General features: G+C 50.5%; 1 protein-coding gene and 1 pseudogene across 10 annotated transcripts in view; both read left to right on the forward strand.

Moving 5' to 3' along the window:
- LOC147748173 (E3 ubiquitin-protein ligase TRIM38-like) overlaps positions 1-18,082 on the forward strand; it is a 229,320-nt gene that overhangs the window by 3,788 nt on the left and 207,450 nt on the right. The gene's annotated exons all lie outside the window — the stretch shown is intronic.
- LOC147748174 (large ribosomal subunit protein uL18m-like) lies at positions 581-17,205 on the forward strand (annotated as a pseudogene).

The raw sequence follows: 18,082 nt of genomic DNA on the forward strand, positions 1-18,082 counted from the left end.
TGCCATCCTTGCATTGAGAGGAACAGGCTACTGAGATATAGAATTCAGTGTAAAGTATGGTTACAATAGAAAATAATCTGTCCCCATGCAAAAACATCTGGCTTTAGCAATGCTTCTTGAAGGTTGCTTTAGGTACTATTTTACTACCATGCTTTACATCGCCTTCCATTACAATGCAGTTGTTACGAGTGCGTTGTTGCAACTCGAATCATTACATCACAAGTTATTTCAACGACTTGATGTAGGGGTGGCGCAGGATTTAGGAATGGTATAATTTACAATTCCTACTCCAGTTTGGCAACAGCAGTGGAGGTGTTGGATTCTTCTGTCCCCTACAGCTAGTCAGTGTAACGACTTGCGATGTAATGGTTTGCGTTGTAACAACACGGTCATTGTAACGGCATGCGATGTAAAGCCTGCGATCTAAAGGCTGTTTCCAGAGGCAGACAGCTCAAGCTTCTGCCTGCTCTTGTGTGATCTGTTTCTGAAAGTTAAATGTATGGTCTAATATTGTGTGACATCGAGATGGCTCAAATTAGCTAATAAAAATGGCAGGCTGATTGCGGACTCGGAGCTCTCAATGGCGTTACTGCTGGGCACCAAGAGGCTCCTGACAACACCAAGGGAGTACCGTTGTCTTTATGTCCGGGTTGCAGCTCAGTCTTCTCCAGATGGTAAACCAGACACAAATGAAAATGTGCTGGTTAGCCCACATTTCAATAACCGTAAACCACGAAACCTGGAGCGGATGGCACTGGCGATAAAGGAGCGGAGCTGGGAGACTTCCTGGCCGGCACAACAGTATTGGCACAGGTTATGCTTGCAGCGGTCGCAGAACCATGTGATGGGCTACGTGGAGCACAGCAACGGCAGTGTGGTGGTGTCCGCCTCCACCCGGGAGTGGGCCATCAAGCGTCACCTCTACAGCTGCCGAGACGTCTCTGCATGTGGAAAAAGGTAGGGCCGAATGACCTTTTTCAGAGTTGCCCGGCGTTAACCGCCTCTATACCCACTCAAGTTACCAAACAAAGTGGCAGGCGCTGGAGACTGGAAGGCAGGAAACAGAAGTTTTATTCCGACGGAGCAGAACACAGCAAATCAGACAACAGGGTATCTTCTCGAGGTGCTCTAACCGCATCTCTGAGGCCTGGCCTCTTATACACAGGTTTATGATCTTTATTGCATGTCGCACATTCTTGCAATGCTTTGAAGTATGAAAGGACATCCTCGGAATCCCCGCTTCAGGCCCGTTCCCACACACATTTACAGTGGAAGTCCCCACCCCGGTCACAACAGGTGATGATTGTCGCGCAGCTGGACATTCCGCCGATTCACGGAATGTATGTGGTTGATCGGATCTCATGGGGTGGGGGCTTTGATCAACTCGTGGATCCTTTGATGGGAGAAGCTTCCTACTGTATAGGGGGCAATAAACGGTATCCGCAGGGCCAGGTGGCGGCCTGGGAACGAGTAAGACAAACGGGCACAGAGGAAAGGGGGTTTTATCAAAGGACCCGGGATCATGAAAGGAATGAAGGGAGGTGTCGTGCTGGGAACAGGATGGGGTTCCGAGGCAGAGTTGTGCTGAAGAGGGGTTTATGGCCCAAGGCATGCGAGAGCGGGGGCTGTCAGCGCGCGGGGGATGCTTGCGAGGTCAGGAGTGAGAGAGAAAGACGCGCTGGCTGTCGGCGATGGGCAGAGAGGCCATGGTATTTAAAATGGCTGCCGCTTACGCGCACGAATGGGCTCGAAAAGGGGGCAAGATGGCGCCGATAATGTTGACACTGCAATCTAGGTTTTAACAGTCCTCCCTTTTCAACATATCTAGCCAGCTTGTCTACTCAATGTCAATCTGCATTAAATTTCTAACCTCTGCATCATATAATGCTCCCATGCGTTCCTTTCCAAAGTCCACAGTCTTAGGGCAAATACAATTCGCACATAACGAACACAGGGGCGGCAGGCATTGAATTCCTAAGCATAACCCACATATTACAACTACAGGAATCAGGATAATGGTAAACAGTCTCCAGCCCCAGTTCTTAACAGTACTCCAGAACCATCCACCAAGCGACCATTCTTCCTGCTCCTGGTGAACTTCCGAGGAGAGTCTGTGGAGGTGTTCGATGGCCTTGTACACTGAGGGTGAATTGTCCGGTATATATGTACAGCAGCTGGACCCAATAATGCGGCATGCTCCACCACGATCCGCTAGAACCACATCTAGAACAAGGCGGTTCTGGAGTGCCACCAGGCGGACCGCTTGAAGCTCGGCTGTGTTGTTTGCAAGGATACCAGCTGTGATGTTCATTGTTGTCTCGACTGCCTGAGTCAGATGTCGGATGGCACGGCTGTTTGCCATCGGGCCCCAGAGTGGAACAAGTCCCTTCATAGCATCGAGAAACTGTGCTCCTGTTGAGTCGGCTTGTTCAATGTCCATGGCTCGTTTTTGTCTATGGTGATTCGCTGGAGCCACATAGGTCGGAGGAAGGATGAAGGAGATAAAACAAGTGCCCCCCCAGCCTTTGGGGAGCCAGGTGTAAGCCTATGTGCCGCAAACAAAGTACAAGTTTGGAGAGGATACAAAGGAAGGTGGATCGGTAGAGTCCAAAGTTCTGGTGAAGCGGCAAGCACTTCGGCCCACCATCTGTGTCCCAAGCCCTTCTATGCACATATGGCCTGTGACGTTGATGACAGATAGAGCCACAGTCAGAGTGGCAGCTGTTCGCTTCCGTAGGTAGGAGAAGGTGGGTCTGGTTGGATTGTTGAACACCTGCATTTCAATTCGTTCTTTAGCAGGGATGTCCATGTGGATAGAGTCGTTGGAGGTCTGCGGGCAGAAGTGTGTCTTTGTTTTGTTTCGCCAGACCTCATGAAAGAAATGTGTCATGGTTTTGCTGGAGGTGGCATTGTCCTTATAGCTCTCTTGCAGGAGGATCAGCCAAGCAAGGCAGGAGCCATGAATTGAGAAGGGTGAAGGGATGAAAGGTATCGAATGTCCAGTGGCGGGGGGTAGCAACCCACAGATCCAGCAGTTGGTGGCATTGGTGGCAAGATTGTGCTGGTGCAGCAGCTGCACAAAGGAGTTGTTCCAAAACTCCTTTCGCCTTTCTCTGAGTTGGGGAGAGAGAGAGATCAAATAATGTTCCTTCAAGGTAGTAGGCTGCGCAGTGGTTAGGAATGTTTCATGAGCAGGTGCATTTTCTTCCACAATCCAGAGCGTGGTCATGAGGAGAAAGCAGAAAAGGATCGTGATGAAAAGTGCAATTGTCTTTGAACTATGGATTCTGTCTGTCTTTGGGTCCCTGTAGTGGATTTTCGGATGTCCGGTTGCTTCCATCACCTTCTTATCGGGCGCTTCCATCACCTTCTTATCGGACGCTTCCATCATCTTCAAGGGAGCTCGGTAGCGGGCAGAACCAAAGACCTCGTCTGGCTTTCTCTCCTGACAGCCCTTGTTGTGTTAGGCCACCAATCTGAGAATTATGACTTAGTCAATGGTCTGCTTATCCGAAACTCTCTCCTTTCGTCGCAGGTTATACCCTTCTTTGGATGGCACGGTAGGGTCAGGAATCTTTGCAAGTTCAAGTGTCTCTGTGTCTGGGTAGCAATCCAGCGATGGTCGGTCTTTGTTCAGGAGCTCTTCCTGGGTGGTCACGTCTTCGGTTGTCATCAGAGTCGGGGGAATCTTCTTACAATGGTGCGCATGCACCCAGGTCCGCTTTCCTTCCACTCGAAGAGCTGTTCGGGTGGCGAGTAGGACTTGCCAGGGGCCCGTCCACCGGGGTTCCAGACTCTTGGCGCGCTGGAAGTTCTTTATGAGGATAAAATCCCCGGGTTGCAGGTTGTGTCCGGGACCCCTGGAAGCGTCAGGGATGGCATGCAGCACCTGTTGGTGAATGACAGACAGAGTTTCAGTCAACTTATACAAATAATCAGACATTAGGACGTCCGGGACGTCATGAAGGGAAGTCGGTTTTGGTGCAGACCAGACGCTCATGGGTCGGCCGAAAATGACCTCGTAAGGTGTCAAATGGTGTTTGGTAGGGGTGGAACGCATTGATAGCAATGTCAGTGGGAGAGTGTCTGGCCACTTCAGTCCTGTGGTAGCCACTATCTTGGCTAGCTTTAGTTTTAGTGTGGCATTGTGTCGCTCAACAAGTCCAGCAGACTGGGGGTGGAAGACTGCGTGGAACTTCTGCTTGATACCCAGCCCCTTTAAAATGAGCTGGATAACTTCGGCTATGAAGTGGGGGCCATTGTCGCTCCATAAAATTCGACAAAGGCCGTAGCGAGGGAAGAATTCTTTTAACAGTACTTTTGCAGTGGCCATAGCAGTGTTATCACGGGTTGGGTATGCTTCCACCCATTTGCTAAATGCACACACCACAACAAGTACGTATTTCAGGCCTTGGCATCTGTCTAGTTGGATGTAGTCCATCTGCAGGACTTCAAACGGGTGATTGGGAACCCCAAACCCTTTCCCGGGGTTATGTTGCAGGCATATCAAGCATTGTTGGACCAGACGTTTGGCGGAGTCTGTGATTTTGTCGTTGTGCCAAACTCTGGAGACAAGTTCAATCATGGGGGCTGATCCTATGTGAGCAGGGGAGTGTGCCATAGTCAGTATGGGAATCAGGTATGAGTCAGGTAGCAACCATTTGTTCGTGTCCTTTGTCCGCCAGCAGCCTTCATCGTCTTTCAATCCCACCCGTGCCCATTCAGTCAATTCGTGTTGTGTGCTAGCCATTTGAATGTCCCTAATAGTGTCCCTAGCGTCAATCCATTTCTCTGCTTGTGACCTGGTCACGTACATGCGTGTCGTCGTCCTATTTTCAGCGGTGGTTCGAGTAGTGACATCGGCTAGTGCATTTCCCTGTCCAATAATGTCCGTCACTCTCTTGTGTGCCTGGCATTTGATAACCGCAAGTCTTTTGGGGAGAAGGACTGCTTCGATCAGGGCGGAGACTAAATCTCCATGTAAGATGGGGGTGCCGTGCGAGGTCAAGAATCCCCTTTCCTTCCAAAGGAGCCCAAAATGGTGAACCACCCCGAAGGCATACTGGCTGTCGGTGTAAATGTTCGCTGTGGTTCCTGCTGCTAGGATGCACGCTCGTGTCAGGGCAATCAGTTCTGCTGCCTGTGCAGATCGTTGCGTGATGCGGGCTGTCTCGATTACAGTTCGGGCCGTGGTGACTGCATAGGCAGCTGAAGTGGTGCCATCGGGGAGTTTGATGCAAGAGCCGTCCACCCACAGCTCTCCGTCAGGGTCAGGAAAAGCCGTGTCTCTGAGGTCAACCCTACTTCTAGTCTGTTCGTCCATGAGGGTCACACAGTCGTGTACAGGGGGTACATTGGGATCGTTCTCTGGTAGGGGTAACAAAGTTGCCGGGTTCAGTGTGGTGCATCTTTTCAGGGTGATGTGGGGTGCCAGCAGAGTCAGTTCGTATCCAGTCAGTCGTGCACTCGTCAGGTGTTGCGTCTTGGTTTGGTTCAGGAGGGTGTCAACTGCATGGGGTACTAATACCGTGAGGGAATTTGAGAGCACGATCCCTTCACTCTGTCGGATAGAGATAGCAGCGGCAGCTACAGCTCGAAGGCAGGCAGGCAAGGCTCTGGCTACGGGGTCAAGAGTGGCAGAGAAGTAAGCGCATGGTCGTTGCTTTGGGCCAATGGGTTGGGTCAAGACAGATAAAGCACACCCCTCCCTTTTGTGAGTGTAGAGGGAGAAGGGCTTCGTGTAATCAGGGGTACCTAGGACAGGGGCCGAACAAAGGGCATCTCGTAGTTCTATGAAGGAGGATTGGCATTCAGGGGTCCAAGGGAGTGGGAAGGGGACATCTTTAGCTAGCAGAGAAAGCAGTGGTTTCACAATGAGGCTGAAGTTTGGTAACCACTGCCGACAGAAGGAGGTGAGGCCTAGTAGGGAGCGGACCTGTTTCTGAGTCTTTGGGACAGGGGTTTCAAGAATGGTTTGGATCCGGTCGGGGGTAAGTTTCCTTCCGTCTTTGGACAGAAGGTGGCCTAAGTAAGTGACCTGGGGTTGGCAGAATTGCAACTTCTTTTTGGAGACCTTGTGGCCAGTTTCCGCAAGGAAGTGCAGGAGTTGAATGGTGGCTGTGACTGCTAGTGGAGTGGTGTCAGCCGCCAAAAGGATGTCATCGACGTATTGTATCAACACCACTCCATCGGGTAACTGGACCTCATCCAGTTGTCTCTTGAGGGCCTGACTGTAGATGCTGGGGCTTTCTGTGTAGCCCTGGGGTGCTCGACAGAATCTATATGAGCGGGCTTTTAGGGTGAAGCCGAAGAGATATCGGCTGTCTGGGTGGATGGGGATAGAGAAAAATGCGTTTTTGAGGTCAATGACAGTGAAGGTGGTGGCAGTAGAAGGAATCAAAGTCAGGATAGTGGTGATGTCTGAGACCACGGGGTACTGGGGTACAACCACTTTGTTGATCTCTCGAAGGTCAATGATGAAGCGGTATGCTTTCTCATCCCCCTCTCCTTGTTTCTTGATGATGGGCAAGATAGGGCTGTTGCAAACGTTGCTAACCACTTCCTCTACCACTCCTGCGTCTATCAGTGACTGAATAATCTTCACCAATGCCTTCTCGCCCTCGGGCGATATCCGATATTGTGGAAGTTTTGGGAGTATTGCGTCCGGTCGAACAGTGATGTGCACTGGGTCAATCATCATGCGTCCTACGTCCGAATCTGTCTTGGCCCACAGATACGGAGGCAGAGTGTCAAGCAGGGACGTGTCAGCGTCATTGATAGAAAACATGCGTCGGGAAGGGCAATGTCTAAGCAGAATGGGGTTGTCGTACAGGAAAACTCGAACTCCGTCTTGGGAACATTTAATAGTCGCTCGGAAGTGCTTCAGTAAGTCAAGTCCCATAATGGCGTCAGGAGTATTGGCGGAAAGCAAAAACGTTGTGTCAGTGGTATTGTTTTCTAAGTCGAAGGGGATCGGAGTGGACAAAGGGTTAGTGGAGGGCGTTCCATCGAAACCTATTGATGTCACAAGTGAGCCAGACAAGGGTGCCCTTGGAATCAGTCGTTTAGATAACGCACTACGTGTTGCGCCAGTGTCTACCAGAAATGGAGACTTTGTACCTAGGACCTTAGCAGTGACATAAGGACCCTGCTGGTCAACATAGAGCTCGACTGGATCCCTCCCTTGCCAGTCCTACGCGAAGTTGTGGGCATCGTCGCAGTCAGACTGTTGGTACTGATTCTGTCTGGGTCGGTCAAATGTATTTGGTCTGTTTGATTTATCGTTAGTCGTGTCATTTGCGGGCCCTCGTTGCTGTCCTCTATTTCTCGGTCCACCCGCTACGTCCTTGGGGTCCCTATTTCTGATCATCTCCAACAGGACCGGGCACTGGGATTTACAATGGCCGAATCCTTTACAGAAGGCACACTGGTCCTCGCTAATGTCTGTACGTCCAATGTGGGGTGTCGAGGTGCGGTCTTTAGGAGGTACGTTCCTAGGGGCATTTGTCTGATAGTTTCCTTTGTATTGCTCTCGTCCTATAGTCACCCCTTGCAACTGTGCGATCATCACCCTCTCTTTTAAGTCTTTTTTCTTTTTCTCTGTTGCTCTATCGTTTTCATTTTTCTGGTGCTCGTAATATTGGGCCATCTGAAGGATAGCCGCAGGTTTGGAGGCCGCCCAACTACTCTTGCTGGCCTGCAGTTTCTGTGAGACCTCCGGCGACAAACCCTTAACATAATTCTGGACAAACAGATGGTGTCCGGTTGCAGTGGTCATGTCCTGGCCGCTGTAATCGGAGAACACCGTCTCAAACCGGGAGAAGTAGTCCGACACATCTTCCTGGGGTTTCTGACGACAAGCCGTTACTATCGACCAGTCCACTTTCTTTTCTGGAATCAGGGTTTTCAATTTCTGTACAATTTTATCTGGGAGGTCTAAAATGGGTTTCAAAGGCTTCTGTCCAGGTTCTCGTTGTCTATCTATGCCATCGAGTTGTGACCAGGTATGTCCAAACAGCTCAAGGTGGTCGACTTTCCGGATTTGCTTCCACACATCAGCTGGTAGACATAACCAGAAAAACAAGTCGATGTCAGCCAGGGTCATAATCGTTGAACCTAGGGCTGTACCTAATTCAGTATAGAAGGCAGTGGGGTTTTTACGTAAATCAGGCAGAGATTTCCGGAACGTCAGAATATCTTGCCGATCCCATGGCTGGTAGACCCAGTTGTACACTACCCTCCCTCTTGCATCTTGGTGGTTGACGTCATCGTGAGTTCCTAGACCTCGTGGAGGAACCCAGTAGGGGGCAGCCTCTCTTATTGGCATCATGGCGCTAGCTCGCTCAGTTTGTGGTTCGGTTGCTACGGGTGTCGTGGGTTTAGCTTCCGATTCCTGTTCAGTGAGGTGGCGGAAAACCTCAAGCGTACGCGTAAGGAGGTCCGTCACATCACATTCGCCCTCATCCCCGATATCGACCTTCCTATACAGAGTCGTTAGGCTCTCGGGACCTTTGTCTCGATATCGGTCCTCGTACGCATTCAAGACATGATAACACAGTCGTACGGCAAAATGTTGTCTGTGGCTCCCTGCATATGAGTTGAACATATCCGTGATGTGCTCTTCACTTTCCTTTCTTTCTACCAATGTCCTCACTATCTTGTCAATCCCTGCTCGCTCATCCTTGCCTAATCTGTTTGTTCTTGCGGAATCAGCCTTTCGGGTCTCAGGGTCATCTAACACTGTCGCTTGTGCTGTGTCTAATACAAGGGGTTCGGCCGGCACAGAGGCCATGGGGGCCGAAGCTCTGGTACTACTCTCGTCTGTGCTTGGGGGTGGTGGGTGCTGTGCTAAGGGTTGGGAAGGGGCATATGGAGGGGGCATGTAGATGAATGGAGGACCTAACAAAAGATCATCGTTGGCTTGCTGTTTCAAGGGCAATTCAGGATAGAGCGTAGAGGGCGTTCTAACCGGACACTGGCTTGATGTTTCTACCTCTAGTTTCTGTTTGGCTTCCTCTCTTTCCTTAATCTCTTCTTCTAATTTCTTAGCAGCTAGGTGGGCTGCCTTTCGCAGCTCTTTTCCCAACCTACTCTCATTTCTCTTTTTACGCTGTTCGGTTTCTTTGCGCCACATGCCGAGACTATCAAGCATAGTGGGCGTTGTCTTGTGTTTCCCAAGGGCTGTTTCTAGCGCACTTATTTTATGCTCGTCGAAGGATCCTATCAGTGGCCACTGACTTTCCCGATCCTTCTTCGTATATTTATGCCACAGCTTGCTATAAGCTATAGCGATCAATCCATGCTTCATGAACATGTCCTTATTAGGGGTGCCCTCCAGTGGAGCCGGATGGTTCATCTCTAATAAGCGGTCCGGGTTTAAACAGGCTACCAATCAGTGGGGAGAAGATAGGCATGACGGATTACAACGGGGACAAAGGTCTGCACTACCTATCTTATCACTGCGTGCAAAGACTAGACAGAATATTTCTATTCTTCGTTGTTTGCAGGCGGTGAATACCTCAAAAGAGCCAATATCGAACAGTCAATGTTCGGTCAATCAAACAATCAATGGGGAGAATAAGTAGGCACGACGGGTTACAACGGGGACAAAAGTCTGCGTTACCTTCCCTTTCACTACCTGCAAAGAGAGAACCTGTTCTTCACTGTTTGCAGACAGAGAATCTCCAGAAAACAATCCGTGAACAACAGTTCGGGCCAAACAATCAATCAGTGGGGGAGGAAGATAGGCACGACGGATTACAACGGGGACAAAAGTCTGCGTTACCTATCCTTCACTGCTTGCAAAGAGAGAGCCTGTTGTTTCTCCGTTTGCAGACAGTGAATCTCCAAACGAACCAACAACAGAGTAATACTAGTATTTTCCAAACAATCAAACAATCATTTCGCAATTTGTCATGTTTACACGACCTTACCCGGACCGCATGGACAGTTTCTTGTCTTCCGAATCCAGCGCCCGATCATCCTCTATTCTTCGTGATCTTCGCGGCACTCCTGATGGTTCCCAGTCAGGACCGTAGATCACTCGAGAGAGGTCTGTTCGGAACCAGTGAAGTTCGGATGATCGGCTGTCAGACGAGGGTCTATCGGACAGGAGCTCTCCCGATCGTTGCAGTCGTTCACTCTGTCGTCAGGACCTCTCCCACTGGATCCACGAGTCGCTGATGGGCGCCACGTTGGGCGCCAATTGTGGAAAAAGGTAGGGCCGAATGACCTTTTTCAGAGTTGCCCGGCGTTAACCGCCTCTATACCCACTCAAGTTACCAAACAAAGAGGCAGGCGCTGGAGACTGGAAGGCAGGAAACAGAAGTTTTATTCCGACGGAGCAGAACACATCAAATTAGACAACAGGGTATCTTCTCGAGGTGCTCTAACCGCATCTCTGAGGCCTGGCCTCTTATACACAGGTTTATGATCTTTATTGCATGTCGCACATTCTTGCAATGCTTTGAAGTATGAAAGGACATCCTCGGAATCCCCGCTTCAGGTCCGTTCCCACACACATTTACAGTGGAAGTCCCCACCCGGTCACAACAGGTGATGATTGTCACGCAGCTGGACATTCCGCCGATTCACGGAATGTATGTGGTTGATCGGATCTCATGGGGTGGGGGCTTTGATCAACTCGTGGATCCTTTGATGAGAGAAGCTTCCTACTGTATACGGGGCAATAAACGGTATCCGCAGGGCCAGGTGGCGGCCTGGGAACGAGTAAGACAAACGGGCACAGAGGAAAGGGGGTTTTATCAAAGGACCCGGGATCATGAAAGGAATGAAGGGAGGTGTCGTGCTGGGAACAGGATGGGGTTCCGAGGCAGAGTTGTGCTGAAGAGGGGTTTATGGCCCAAGGCATGAGAGAGCGGGGGCTGTCAGCGCGCGGGGGATGCTTGCGAGGTCAGGAGTGAGAGAGAAAGACGCGCTGGCTGTCGGCGATGGGCAGAGAGGCCATGGTATTTAAAATGGCTGCCGCTTACGCGCACGAATGGGCTCGAAAAGGGGGCAAGATGGCTCCGATAATGTTGACACTGCAGTCTAGGTTTTAACATGCATGCGAGAACATCAGCAGAGTGCCGGCCCAGCGCTGCCTGGAAGCTGGGATCAGTTACATGGTCTACCAGGCCATTCCTTGCAGAGGCTGTTCCCGAAGGGGGCTCGAGAGCCGGCGCCATAACCAGCGCCGTGCCCCCCGGACAAACTAGGGGTGGAGCGGCGTTTGGCGCGAAAAGGACAAAGAGGACAAAAAGCCACCCCCTTCCCTTCCCCCCGCAGCGGCCACCGGACTGGTGCAGACACCCCGGCCAATGGGGGTCAAGGCGGGTTATAAACTTCGCCCAATGGGAAGAGGGGCCTAGCGGAAGGCGAAGGCAAGCCAGGGGGCATATAAACCCTGCTCCCCCAGGCATGCTCCTATCTGCACGGAGCAGGGGGAGCAGCAACAACGGCGGAGCACAATCTTGTACAATGCGGAACCTGAGACGATCCGCCGTGAAGAGGCGCAGCTCTGTCCGTGCTGCAGCAGGGGCAAGAAAACGACCAGGTAGCCTTGGGATCTACAAGGGAAGCTGAGTCTGCTGCAGGAATCCAGTGTGGAGAACACCCAGAGCGTGGGAGCACAAGCAAGCAGGACCAGGCCCCCAGAAGAAGCACACGCAGTTCCGACGCCTGCAGCCTGAACGGCGGTGCCGGGACGAGGGAATCGATTAAGCGGGACCAGGCCACGGCTGTATGGCTGAAGACCAAGGCGACGGCAACGTAATTTGGGGCCATAATCGGTGGAACCGGGTAGGGAAGCTGAGAACCGCCAACCATCGACCAGCCGAGGGCGGAGGACCTTTAGCGGGAGCACACGCATGTCCAGTGCCTACAGCCGCGACGGCGGTGTCATGGACAAAGGAGCCCGGCCAGCACGCAGGGCGAACCGGACCGGGCAGGTCTCTCACCACGCAGGGGTCGGAGCGGGCGAGGATGCCCCCGAAGCCTCGTGGTCAGCGGTGGGGCAAGGTAAGCAATGGCGTGAAACTGGGACCCCCCAGCAAAAAGGGGCAGTTAGCACAGTGAGGGGAGAGGGGGCAACAGGGACCCCCGACTGTAACGTGGGAAGCAGGTTCGAATCTCTCCAGGTCTCAACGAGCGGCGGTAGAGTTAGCTGTGCCTAGTTGGCCTCGGGTTTGTTGAAGGAGAGAAAGTAGCCGCAATAATGCTCCGAATAGCCACACGATGGCGTTATTGAGCCTAAATTCCATGAAGTGGACCCCCCCCTATCAGGGAGCACAGACTAGTTAAGGCTTGCTAAATTAATAATGGTGTAAAGGTTATAAGAGTATTTCCAATGGGCTTAGGGGTGGCTGGGAATGTTTTCTTTACCGCGGATCGAGTTCACGCGACAGAAATTTGCATCAATACGCTTTGTAGCGCGGCATGGCTAGAAATCACTCAATTGTTAGGGCATATTCCGATGGAATGTTTTCAACAAGTCCGGGCAGGCTAACTCACCTGTGAGGCTCCAGGAGCGCTTATATCTAAAATCCTGCGGCTGAACATTCGAAGAGCTAAGGAGGTTAAGTGGGCCATCGGGCAGGGTAGCGGCGGCGCGAGGCTAACCGGAGATAGTTCTCATCTGCTGGCGGGGCGCATGCATAACGGGGATTACCGAACGCAAGCCAGACATCTCACTTACTGTTGCATTCCCAATCGAATGAATGCGTACCCGTAAATGGTAATAATAAACGCTCTCAACGCAAAGAGGCTTCAAACACCAAACGAGTCTAAGATAGCAGTCAAATCAACGAGGATGTAAGCTGCCAGTAATAAACGGAACAGCAGCCCCAATCCTGCCCCACACCCCAAGGAAAGGTGTGATGGAGTAAGGGAAGGACAATGCTGGTTCAAATGGCAGCGGGTGCGGAACCATTTTACGGCGACATGTTACAAGTCGAGTATAAACTCACCTGCCAATGGGTGGTGAAAGCGGCCATTACAGAAAGGTTTGTCTAGAGGGACAGTCATGCTACGAGAACGGCCAATAAAAGAAAAATTTTTAATATAGTGAAATACTGCACAGTAGTTAGGGGACGTAACAATTCTGAGCGCCAGCTAGTGCAGGGTAGAACGGAGACCGTGTCGGAGGGGGCAATTCTTAAAGCGCTCAGACTATGTTAGAGGTCCCTGCCATTAAGGGCAGATCAGGCCGGGAGTTTTATATCAAAAGTCTTGCTATGCACGGCATTTAGCAGGAAGACCGCACCTCACGGTGCTTATATAACGTAAACCCGGGCCTGGCACTGCTAAGGATCACACTTATGAGTGTATCAGCAGGCACATCGCCAAAGGATCGTCCGGCGCCTGCTGTGCCCGGGAGCTTAATCACCATAAAAAAAAAGAAAATGGTGTGCCCAGTCACAGCGCGGCCTCACCTCCGAAAGAACGAAGTCGGTGCTCGGGCCTCAGATGGAACCGCTCGTCCTGAACCGCTCATTCCCCCAGGTATAGCGTACATGCCAGGGACTGTTAGGTCATATACTGCTGAGAGCAGATCTTGCCGGTAGGCTGTCAGGTTTTAAAAGCGTGCGCCTTTCACGCAGGTGGCGTGCAACACTTAGTAAACACTTATGGTTCTAAGCATATGTGATCAAAATCTCGCAGAAGCTGAACCAAACTTGTAGCTATTTCAGCCTCGCTGGTACATAGTTGTATAGGCCCGGCACTGACTCTTACTTATCCCGTGATTCTGGGCAAATCACTTAATCTCCCAGTGCCTAGCCTAAGAATGAATGTGGGTCTTCAAGGAACAGGACTGGCGCGATGTAAAGCACGCTGATACCCGATCCGGGTCAAGTTCATGCAAGTACATTCTGCATATTTCGTCCTGAAGATATACAATATATATTGAATAGCTTCAATACTGCAAGTGGCAGTCGATGCCCGCTTGGATGACTATTACTGGAAATTATTTCAGTTTATCAGGATTTTAGGGGGGAAATACCAGGTAGCGGGAGCAGGGCTAGACACATGTCACATCGACAGGAAAGCCAAGGATTGCTGAAGATCTAGGAAACAAGTTCGTTTGTGCCTGGCTGCAAGCACTGGACACTGTTTTCACCATAAATTCATGTTTTGTAAAGCTAGCAATAACAGTCAGCATATCGAGTTTGCATTGTAACTGGTTTTATTTGAATGACAACATGGGTGTAGAGAAAAACACAGATCATTCACCCCTCACCTGAGACACAGGTGTGTAAAGGCAGAAAAGACAGAGGATCAGACTCTTATGAAAGACCCTCAGGGATGCAAAGGCAGAAACATACTGGCCAGATCTTGGTTATCTGAGACAATCAGATGTGTGTAAGCAGAAACATATGAGGCATGCAGCGGCGTAAAAAGCAGAAGCCCACTGACCAATCCCCTTCACCTGAACTCCACCTATAGGCAAAGGCAGACGCTGTGGTACGTGTGGGTCCTGTAATGCGCAATTAAAAAATGGGTGTATTTTAATCATGTACGGTCGAGCTAGTTTAAAGGGGCCTCGCCCATCAGAATAAGCTCGGGCATACTAAGGATTGGTGGAGCCCCTGGCACAATACATTTTTAGCTCTGTGCTGGAATTAACATTCAATCTCTTGGGAGGCCAAACAAGAGGGAATCTGAGGTTGAATCATGAAAAACAGGGAAGCAAACCAAAAAAAAAAACAGAAAACAAAACAGAAACCCCAAAATTCAAAGCGTCCAACAGACAAATAACCAAGCCTTGGCGGCCCCCCTTTTGTCCCGGCCATTGACAGTGCGCAAGGCACTCGGGCAAAGTGAGTGCGCACATAGCTAAGATTCAAAGATAGGGGCAAGGCGTTGGCAAGGTGTGCGTAACATGGCAGCAGCAGCTTAAGAATTCTGCCAATAACCTAGGTGTCACCCGCTTCTGGGGCAGGGCACTGCCAGCGAGCAGGTCACTCGTGCAAAGCCTAAAGGCACGATAGCGAACAGGCAAGGGTAGGGCCGACGTTGTGCAATTGTTATAGTAGCTCAGTAATAATTCTGTCAACAACCCATGGGGCACCCCTTATCAGTGTAGAGGCTAGGTTCGGTTTTTCGGTTTAGCCGATGGATAAGGCAAAAGTGAAGGAACAGCATGGGTTTTTCCCAAAGAGGCAGTTAAGGGTCATGTCTCACTGTTGACAGTCCCTGGGCAGCCAACACTCAGAGTTCTCAGCAGAATCTGATTGGCGAGGGTGCACTTTCGACCACAGAGCTGAACAGGCGCGTCAAGTGGTTTATAGCATCCAATTCCATATTGGAGGTCACCACGATAGGCTGTTGATTATAAGGATCAAACTACGTACCCCAGCGGGAGTCCCTGTGTAGGTCCAGCAAGCGATAGGAACTTTGAAGTCCGCGGACGGAGATTCTGGGGAACATCACAAGAATGATTATTGCCTGACAACACCTCGACGTCGGGAAAAGCTCAGAGTGGGGGCATGGTCGGGAGTACATTGAGTTTTCCGTCGTACGATGGAAGGTGACTGGGGCTGGGCCCTCAAAGAGACGTAAAGCTTCCAAACCACCAACATATGCTGTAGAGATGCTAGATAAGGTAGCAGAGGATGCCATAAGATGCTGGGAAAGAACGTTCACGTGCGCCAAGCAGTACGGCGTATGGTGCAATTGTGAAAATAAAAAATAAAAATAAAATGATAAGAAGAAGAAGAAAATGTGGAAGCACTCCCATTTAGATTTTAGCTCCCCCAATCGTTAATGGAGGTCTGTTCATATCCAACAAACCGTCGGAGGCTCAGTCTAAGGACAAGGACGGTGGGCAAAAGCCAGCACAGGGCAGGGTCCTGCAGCAAAAACCCAGGCGTTCCGCCGAGGCTGGACAGGGCAGTGACGGATTAGGGCAACAATCTCATTACAGAGGGCCCCCTGATGGCCAACCTGAATAGGCTTGGGGCTACTATTAACAGCAGCCGGCAGCCCCAAGTGATTTGCTGGCAGACACAGCAGGGTATCCGGGAGCGTTGATCATCCACCTACAGAGTGAGGTGTTAGCAGGCAAGGGGCAAGAAGGCCCTTCAGAAACCAAACCTCACAGTGACCACAGGCTGCAGATCGAAGTGTCTGGGGACTGCCAGGCAAGGGCTCATTCACACGGGGTTGCCCAGAAGTACATGCCAAAGAGGTATTGCGCCTGTCGACTGAAGGCAGTGGTGGGTTTTGGAGCAGCCTTCGGGGCGCAATGGGGCCTGCAAGTTGTAAGTGACAGAGCATAGGGCGTAGTTGGGGGGGAGCCGTAGGGAGGCGGAAGCCTCTCAGACGGTGTGGCGAAGAACTATGCTGATATCGGTTGGTACGGAGGCACACCGGAGGGCGGTGTGCCAGAATAGGTACACTCACCTTCAGATGCCTCACGGCTGGGTGAGTTGGCCTAAGGACAGGTGTGTAGGACCACACACTCTGGGATGCTCACGGCTGGGTAACTTGGCCTACCGGATAGGTGGGGTAGCAAACGGAGACGGCGCTCGCAGCCCAGCCCCCGCCAGACAGACGGCAGGGCACAACAAAGTCGGACAAGGTACCAAGATGGCCTAACTCCGGGACAGAAGCTACTCACCTCCCGCGCAAACTGGGTGCAAAAAATCCAACCTACCAAAGGAAACGACCCAGAAGGGACAAGAGACAATACCAAGGAAGTTGTGATGACATAGCATGATGCAAAGTATATACATGTTGTTTCCTTGTATTCCTAATAAACTGCGCCCAACAAATGACCACCACAAGACAAACGTGTACGTTGGCTTTTCTTGTCATAATAAGGAATACAGTACAGGGGGTATATAAGACTACGGGAGGGAGTGGGGCAGAGTGCGGAGGTTATTGGGAGTTCCAGGCCGAGTCGGTCCAGCGCTTCCGCAACGCCATGAAAGAAGGTGGTATTGTCCTCAGCGAGCCACGACGAATACACTCATGACACCGCCTTTGGGGAGGAGAAACAATGACTCTTTAGTGGGGACATTATTTGGCGAACGTTTTCCATCAACAAACGACAGTATGAACATAAACACTTGGAAGATGGCGACAATGCCTGCTTATTCGACCTTTGTGCGTTAAAGAGCCCGGGTAGTAGAAATATTAGCTTCTGGACAGAACAGTCAAACTACTCTCTGTCCAAAGCATATCACTAAAGTTGATTCAGGACTATTCTCTGTGATAATTGTTTTCTATAAAAAGGAAAGGCAAAGTGTTCCGCAATGGGGCCCAAAAAGATGCGTTGACTATGGCCCCAAACATCTTTAAGTGGAAACTGTGATTATCAACTGATAATTTTACAGAGCAAACTAATAGTTCACTTTTTTAAATCATGGGAAAATGCACTGAAATACCTCAAAACGTATCCCATCTTCCACGTTTGAAAAATGTAGACAGTTTGTTTTCTTCACATCTCAACATCTGCTTATAAGACATATTGTGAGATCAGTTTATGCAGTCCTGTTGCAAATACTGTTTACATATTACACCTGCTTTTTTTCTCTTGGATATCTGTGCCCATGCTTAAAATTTTAAAAGCAAAATTGCAGGTCATTATAGGTAGTGCGTTGTTGACTAAGCGCCAGGTCCAGGTAAATGAGGTCACTAGGCTGCTATGTCGGCGTTGCTAAAATGAGTGCCATTAGTTGGATAACAACGCCTACCTCATTCTAACACCCAACAGAATGTAGTTGTAGCGTATGCTGTTTCAAGGCGTATCATTATTTTTGGCGCGCTTTATGTGCCACTGGGAAAGCAGGAACATTGAGTAAATGAAATCGAATGGCAAATTATGTTGGTTAGGTTTTTTGTCTGTACTGACACCTAATTTGATGTTGGACTGGAGGGACCTTCTTGTGTCAACTCCAGGACATTAAAGATTTTCTCTTGTTGTTTCCACGATTAGCAACCCAGTACCCAAGGCGTGAGGGCATAGCCCCGGTGTGGTTACTTTAATGGTTCAAAACCGTCAGTCTGTACCAGGGTATATATTGTGGTTGGGTTATTTTGTGTTCCGTGATTCTGACCCGACGACCAGACACAACGAAAA

Source organism: Lissotriton vulgaris, chromosome 1_1 (genome assembly GCF_964263255.1).
Source record: "Lissotriton vulgaris chromosome 1_1, aLisVul1.2, whole genome shotgun sequence".
Lineage (NCBI taxonomy): Eukaryota > Metazoa > Chordata > Amphibia > Caudata > Salamandridae > Lissotriton > Lissotriton vulgaris.